Source organism: Alligator sinensis, unplaced genomic scaffold (assembly GCF_000455745.1).
Source record: "Alligator sinensis unplaced genomic scaffold, ASM45574v1 scaffold467_2, whole genome shotgun sequence".
NCBI classification, from domain to species: Eukaryota; Metazoa; Chordata; order Crocodylia; family Alligatoridae; genus Alligator; species Alligator sinensis.
Window position 1 is genome coordinate 444,709 of NW_005842129.1, and position 8,413 is coordinate 453,121.

Here is an 8,413-nt window from a genome sequence, read left to right on the forward strand (position 1 = left end):
AATCTAAGTAACTTCTCTCATCTGCAAACGTTGCCACTTCCCTGCTCACTGCTCCAGTTCAGCCAGTTATTTAAAGCCACAAGGACCAAAAGAAACTCGCCACACATAAAATAATTAAATGACTTCAGAGATGCATCTCTCAGATATCCTGCCTTGCAATGAGGAGAAACATTTCTTTTCTCCCCAGAGGGGCATTATGAGATAAAAACACAACCTGCCAGTGCGTCTGGACTCCGGGTCCATCAGCTCTCTGTATGCGCTGTGCTTGGCGCTGGGGCTATGGAAATCAAGGCGGGTGCTCATGCGGATCACTCCATGCCAAGCAACAACTTGTTTAAAACTGAGCAGTGGTGACTAAACCACAGGGACCGAGGCTGGGTCGGCTGTTGAGGGCAGCACAAGCACGGAGCAAGCGCCACACTGGGCCTGTTTCACCTGCAGCTTGTCGCAGCAGTGGTTTTTGTTACGGACTACGATTCCCAAGATGCACCGGGCTCGCGGTGCTGGAAACTGACCTTTGCGGGGCGAAGCGGCGGTGTTGCTCTTTCCCGGCTGGAAGCCGCGGAGCTGGCTGCGCGGGGCGGCGCGTCAGTGGGGCAGGGAGCGCGGCTCCTGGGCGGCTGCAGCGGCAGCAGGAGGCTGAGGACCCCAGGGCGGCTCGGCCACGGGGAAGCAGACACTGCTGCGGGCACCGCCGCAGCACCCAGTTCCTGTCGGAGCTCTGACCTCGCCGTGCTGCCGAGCAGGGCCTCCAGAGCGAGTGGGAAGCATTGCAAAGGTTGGTCCCTTGGAGCTGCCCCCTCATTCTCTCTCTTTTTCCTTGCATGTCTCTGGTGTCCCTCGGAGGCATCTGGCAGCACAGGGAGATCTGCTTCCCCGGCTTTGGAGCCTGTGCACCGAGGTGGGATTGGTGCACAGTGCACTTTGCGGTACAGGCGATTGGGCCGGCACCCTAGCAGGGGATGATGCTGGTCGGTGAGAGACAAAAGTGGGTGGATGGCCTCAGCCAGCCCCTGCGGTTGTGCTCGGGGAGAGGGGTGGGAAGGGGAAGTGAGAGAGGGAAGGGAAGGAGTGAGGGAAGGAGAGCTGTCTCCCAAGGGTGCTTCCAGGACCCCCAGCTGAGGTTTGGGCTAGTGCTACCCTTGACTTGGGCCCCAGCTCAGGGTGGAGAGTGGGCGTGGATGATGAACACAAAGGCTGGTGCCGCCTGGGGCAGGGGCTTGGACTAGACCTCCTGAGGGCCCTGCCAGCTGGTTTTCCTGTGTTTCTAAGCCCAGAGCAGTATTCAGGTGCTGGTGAAAAATACTAAATGCGAGCCCTGGAGACTTAAACTCTCTGTTCACTGCTATCAGCCCCTCAGGTAACCTCCTGACAAAATCTGCCTATGCTCCAGGCACTGCTTTGCACTCAGACACTGGGCCTGGGTCAAAGAGAAATGACTGCTTCTGGCCCACCAAAGCCTTGACCTCTCTGTAGATGGGGCCAGCAAGGAGTGGGGCAATTAATCCTAAAGGCAGGGAAGGCTGTCATGACAGTCTCCTCCCCACACGACTCCACTGCACAAGGGCCTCCCAACTGTCATGGGATAGGAACTATAATTATTGCCGTCTTGGGTCTGGACATTTCAACCAGCAATTTAGAAGCAAAAGGCTCCCCTCTCATTCCCCTTGACCACCAGTGGGGAAAGCCATTTGCCACCACAGTGAACTGGTGGGCTGCAGAACCTCCACCCCATAGGCAACTGGTAGGGGGTGCACGTGCCCCCCCTGACGGGACCAGTGCCTCCCCTGGTGGCTGACACCGATGCTGTCAGTAGGGCTGGTGCCCCCCCGACAGGGCTGCCATCGTCGGCGACTTGTGCGGGTGTCCCCCCCCCCGCCGGATTCAGGAGGCACCAGTCACTCATGATCCACCCCGAGTGCAGTGGAGACCTTCTTAGCTTCTGCTTTCCAGCTGGGATGGTCATAGAAATAGCCCTGTAGCTCCTGATCCTTAGAGTTCCTCCCCATCCTTCTTTGGCTGGGAGATCCTTTTTTCCTGTCGGCTCTCAGACAATTCACAACTGCTTTGATGTAGCAAGGAGGGAAAGTGTCAGGAGCTTTGGCCTGAGGTCAAGGTTAGGTCCTGCTTTTGTTGTGCAAGGCAGTTATGTGTTCAGCCTGTGTGAAGCCGAACTGCAGGACTGGAGCTAGTCAAGTGAGAAGTTTACAGCAGGCCTGCACTGTTTGAGCCCTTTCCAATGGGAGCCCGATTATAGAACACTTCCAGAAGCAGGCACAAATCTTATCTTGTACAGCAAAAGTCTCCTTACAGCTAACTGTGTTTGGTTGCAGAGCAAAAAAAAACTCAGAAGGGGAAGAACAGGAAAGGGCATATGTTAGCTGGAGTCAGGAGGAGAAGCACAGGGGTTCAGGACTGTTTACTGCACAAAGATTGTTAAGTCATGAAATGGGATTAAGGACTGTTGTTAAACAGTTGATACAACTCATTTGGTGAACAACAGAAAGACTTTATTTGCTACAAGTATTCATTGGTAAATGAGCCCAAAGCAAAGCCCAGTATATTTAGCTGTAAAAGTGATACTATCTCACCAATTATAGGCAAAAGAAGTGATTGATCTTGTCAGCTTCTCTAAGGTGTGGATACTTTCACCAAAAGATCAGCTGGGCATGGTAGCAGTCCGTATCAGAATGATTTCTCATTCTTGAAGCATGCCCTGTTAGCTGCTTCATTCCTCTTTTATACCCTTTTGCTCAGCATCTTCAAAGCATTCTTGTAGTTGTGTAAATCAAGACAGAATCCCAAGCAGTAATTAACAGGAAAAGCCTGTTAATCAAACTGTTCATTATTGGTTATCAAAAAGTTCTAGTTTTGATTTGATTACCTTCCTCAGTAACAAGGGGTTATCCATTTCTATTAAGTTGGAACATATCAGGAAATTGATTAACAACCAGGGAAAACACAAGGTTTTTGAGGAGTTGTCCTTGGAAGAACACTGAGGCAAAACGAGAGTAAATCAGGAGGCACCTATTAAAGCCCATATGAAGATTGTTTCTTCTTACACATAAGCACAAGTTAATTGAAAAAAACTATTTACTATACTAATTAATCAAGGTTAGGCATTTTACACAGTTACATGCCATACATATAGGAGCCTGCTTAAAATAATCCTAAATATAATAATATAAGCTGGAAGTGATGCCTCATTATTTCTTTCAGAAGGTCCAGCCACAAACTTATATTCTCTTGCACTTATGCAATTGTCATCAATATTTTGTATTTTAACTTTTGTAAGTAGGCCCAGCTCAGCTTGCATTTCACAGTTATCAAGATCTAATGTCAGCATCCTTAGGACTGTAACTCAGACAGATGTCAGATGATTTTAACTAGCACCCAACTGACAGTATGGTCCCAACACAGAGCAGGGTGTGGGAAGATAGAGGTATTGATGGGTAGAGATTTGTAATTTACAAATGGAGACTTCAGAACAGTTGCAGATCATTCCTACCTTTGTGCAGCTGCAAAGGTCTGAGTTCAAAGTTTCCTCGGTCCCAGCTGATGCTGTTCCTGCCCCTTAAAGCAGCAGGCTGCAGGCAGTTCATGGAACTCTGCTACATGTCATCTAATCAGCTCTTGGAAAAACAGCACAGGAGAGCTGTGAACTTCACTCTGTTCTGATCATCTTAAAGGACGAGATGATACAAAGAGCTACAGCAAAGCCATAGCACTCAGTTGCTTTATTCTGCCCTCGGGTATTAATTACACACATATTGAAGTCAAAAGAGCTCAAGCACCCCTTCCATGCTTGGGGAAGCTTTGAAACAGATCATGTTAATGAACCATCCTTGGTTCCCACTATTGCTTTCAGTTCCTTTTGCTAACTGCCAAATGTGTGTTTCAGGGGAAGAGAGAAGACTATGTCTGTTTACAGTGAGTGATTCCAGCCAAAGTAGGTCTTTTGTGTTCAGCACCAGGCTTGATATTAATAGATCCAACTTCCAGTTTCAGCTGTTATTCTGCAAAGAATTCTGCACAGAATCAGAAGATAACTGGCCTGATCTCTGAGGCTCTACATGTTTCAATTTGAAAGGTCTGTGTCCAAAACATTATCATCCTTTCCAATTGATATCAGCATGGCTAGAGAAATTAAAGAGTTAAAACTGAAGGTGACAGGGAGAACAAATGATGATGCTGCCTGCATCAGGATTGTTGCCCAGGGGCCAAGGGAGGTCAGAGACCACTCCTTCATTTTAACATGGTCAAAACAGTATACTATATTGTTCTGATTATAAGTCAACCTTTCTTTCCCTCCAAAAGAACCACAAAAATTGAGTTCCCCTACCATGCAGGGTCACCCTGTGCTTGAGTCTTGATAGTCCTGACTTCTGTAATAGCAGTATTTTTGTGCACGCAATAAACATACCAAGTTAGAATTGTTTTCAGTGGGGGTGCACTGATAGAGATTTTTGGGGCTGATATCGATAGCCAATATTTCAGGAGGCATATCAGCCGATACCAATCTCATTTCTGATACAGCTACGTGCAGCTGGTAAGTCTGTTGTGGAGGAAGGGGAGGGAAGGGGCATAGGGGCGCAGATCAAGGCTGCTGTGGTGAGGGAAGGAGTGGGGCTGGGGCAGGGCATGCAATGGAACCGCAGCTCGTCGGGGCAGGGGGGCTCTCGCTGCTGCGTGCACCCTGGGAGGACATGGCGGGGTGGGGGGCAGGGGAGGGATGTGTCTCAGATCTGCACGGGGCACGGACGGGGTGGGCTGCAGCTGCGGGCTGGGGCTGGCATTGGGGTGGTACCAGGCAGGTGGTGGTGCTGGGAGAGGACTATGGGAGAAGGCTGCAGCCACCCCAAAAATCACCATAACTGCCCCATAGCCCCCCACCCAGTGCTGCTGCTGCCTGCCCTGCACAGATCTGGGGATACATGCCTCTCATGCCCTCCCAGACGAGAGGTGGGAGCAGCAGCAGGAGCTGCCAAATGAGTGGACAAGCCGCCAAATGAGCTGGGCGCAGCAGCAGGAGCCACCCTCCCCTCCCTTCCTGTGGGCCCCAGACAAGCCGTGGCTCCGTCCCTCCCCCCCAACCCCATCTGGACAGTACTCGCCTCTGCCCCTGCCTCAGCCCCACACCCTCCTCACTGCAGGGGCCTTGATATGCCCCTCCTCTTCCACCACAACAGACGTACCAGCTGCACACAGCTCTCCATGCTGCCAGCTGTGCTGCTCACTGCCTACATGCTGTGCTGCAGTTGTGCGCATGCACAGGCCATTTATTAGCCAAACTATTGGCTATATCAGGCGGATTTCTAATACAGACAATTTTCTTTATATGGGTGCCAATCAGATACCAGACCAATGTATCGGTGCAGTGCACCTCTAGTTTTCAGAGCAGTTGTTATTTTAGTTTTTTTGCATTACTCTTGGGGTCCTTTCCTTGGTTAGTTGATTATTTTCTGAGGTTTTGCAAGGGCAACAGCAGTTCAAGGTTGTTATTGACTTGTATTTGGGAAAATAGCTGTTTTTCCTAAAATTCAACCTGAAACTGTAGGGTCAGCTTCAGGGTCAACTTGTAATTGGAACAATATGGTATTTCACACTGGCCCTTTTGTTGGAAGCAGCGGAACCATTTGGCCTGAAATTTGCCAGAAATCCTCATTCTGGTCAACACAGAATTCCAACGTAAGGGATTAATGTTTAGAAAAATTGTGAGAAATTGAGAACAAGGTCTTATCATAAGAAGTGTTGGGCTGCTTTTCCTAAAGGGTTGCCCACAGTGTTGCACATGTGGGTCCCATTATTTGTAGAGCTATTGTCTCCCACAATGCTAGAAGCCTTTTCTGATCAATCCTGCGTCCTACTTGACCAGGAAGTTACTCTCTACTCAAGGATAGAGCTAGCCTGGCTGAGCAAAGCAGCTGGGTCTCTGACTCTAACACTGATTTAATCCTCACACTAACCCTGAGGTTGCTTTGAATCCAGGGTGACTCAGCTCCTTTTCCACAGGCTCTGTGTGGTCATTCCATGTACCCTGAATGAAATGTTAGGCCTCCACTCAGCTTTCATCCAAATTAAAAAGGGGTCTGTTCAATGATGTTGAGCATTGCTGGCATTGTATTATGGATTGGATGCATTTTCCAAAACTTGTTACACTGACAAGGAAATCCTTTTCTAGTTGAGTGTATGGTCTGTGCTTTACTGGCCATTATAATCATCTGTGTTATCATGTCTGCTAGAACTAGAACATTGCTGTACACCACCTTTTAACATTAATTTGCCAATATCATAGAAATGGTTGGTGCATCTACATGAGATGATTAACTGTTCAGTAGCATACTTTACTGCACAGTAAGCATGTGCGTCCACACGTGCACATGCTTACTACACAGTAAACCTCTTGGTAATCATGAGTAAATTTGCTACCTGCAAATGAAAGTAGCAAATTTACTTTCAGTTGGTAACGGCAGAATAGCACTCGTGTAGACATCTCACAGGCAGAAAATCTGCTCCTGGTCATCCATCCACCAGGGGGTGAGAGATTGCTGCCTGCTGCTGGGGTGGGGCTGGGACTGTCCCCCCCTGCCTTGGCAGCAGGGAGCTGCAAGTCCTTGGCTCTGAGATCATGATTGAAGAGCAAGGGCTGGGAGATCCTTATTTCCCAACCCTTTCTCCTCCATCACAATTGGGAGCAGGGGGCTGGGAGATCCTTATCTCCCAGCACTAGCTCCATGGCCCCAGATCCTTATCTCGTAGCGCCAGCCCTGAGGTCGCAGAGCTGGCGCTTGGAGTGCTGGCCCCATGGTGCAGAGCTGGCACTGGGAGCTCCCTGATGGTTGGGGCTGGGAAGCCTGTTCCCTGCCCAGGTCCATGAATGCGGAGCTGGGCAGGGAACAGGCTGAGAAGCTTGGTCTCCACTCAGCTCTGTGCTCGTGGAGTTGAGCGGGGAACATAATCCCGGGCCTGTTCCTCACTCAGATCCGCACTCTCAGAGCTGAATGGAGAACAAGCTCCCCAGCCTGTTCCCCACCCAGCTCTGCATTTGCTGAGGTGAACAGGGAATAAGATACTGGCCTGTTCCCCACCCAGCTCCATGCTCACGGAGCTGAGCGGGAAACAGGCTCCCCAGCCTCTGCCCTAAGTGCAGGGTGGAGGCTGGGAACTGTCCTGGTCTCACAGCCCTGTGTGAAAGAGCTTGGAAAGAGCCTCAAGAGTGGGGCAGGTCCCATTCCCCTGCCTTGATCTGCCGGAGGGGCAGCTAGCATGCAACTAGCTGCTGGGTGGCCCCCCCCCGCAGCCTGGACCCGCCCCCCCTGCCGCTCTTTCCAAGTCCCTTGCCCCTGATCAGGGAGCCAGGGCCAGGAGTTCCATGCTGTGGGGACAGGGGGACATTGTCCCCACCCTGGCAGCAGGCAGCCCCCAGGGGCAGGTTGCAGTGTCCCAGCCCTGGCCAAGAGACAGCTGGCCCAGTGTTCCCTGCCAGCCCCTGGGCTAGCATACATGGGGAGCCTAAAGCTCCCCTGGTGGTGGCAGAGACCCATAGCAGGGCCCCAGGAAGCGAGACCAGTTTGCTGCCATTAGCAGCAAATCTAATCCCGTTTCTCTGCATGTGTAGACGCCTGCCCAGGAGCATTTACTCATGAATAGTTTACTCGCAAGTAAACTGATCCCGGATCAAATGCATTTTTAGGTGCATTCACTGAAAATCAGTTGGAAAGAACCTAAGGAAATCATCTAGTTCAAGCTCTGCTCCAAGGCTGAATCAACTCTTCATACAGCATTTCTGACAGATGTTCGTTCATCTATCTAACCCTCTAAAATTTCCAGTGATGGAGATTCCAGCACCTCCCAAAGTAATCTGGTCCAGTGCTTAAGTGTCCTTACAGTGATAGATTTTTCTGAATGTCTAACCTAAATCTTCCTTGCTGCAATTTCATAGATTTCATAGATTTTTAGGGTTGGAAGGGACCATTGAGTCTGACCCCCTGCCCTGGGCAGGAAAGAGCACTGGGATTAGATGACCCCAGCTAGGTGCTTGTCTAGTCTTCTCTTAAAGACCTCCAAGGTAGGGGAGAGCACCACCTCCCTTGGAAGCCTATTCCAGATTCTGGCAACCCTCACTGTAAAGAAGTTTTTCCTAATGTCTAATCTAAATCTGTTCTCTGCCAGTTTATGGCCATTGTTCCTAGTAACCCCAAGGGGTGCCCATGGGGAACTGGTGCCGCCTTAGTCGGGGGGGGGACGTGCTCCCCCTGCAAACAGTCCTGCCGACTGGGGAGGTCCCCTGCAAGGACTGATTGCTGCGGCCAGTCTCTACAGCCGCTTCCGGGAGTGGCTGCGGTGATTGGCCGGTGCTTGCAGAGGGGACATCAGCACTCCCACGTGCCCCGCCCTGCCCATCGCCTAAGCT

At 50.6% G+C, this 8,413-nt stretch overlaps 1 protein-coding gene across 2 annotated transcripts in view; it reads left to right on the forward strand.

Moving 5' to 3' along the window:
• The first annotated feature begins 525 nt into the window (after window positions 1-525).
• The window catches only part of MON1A (MON1 homolog A, secretory trafficking associated), a 24,238-nt gene continuing 16,350 nt past the window's right edge, over window positions 526-8,413 (forward strand). For both annotated transcript variants that reach the window (XM_006024991.3, XM_025205789.1), the window contains exon 1: window positions 526-778. The gene's annotated coding sequence lies outside the window, so the exon portion shown is untranslated. The remainder of the gene's footprint in view (window positions 779-8,413) is intronic.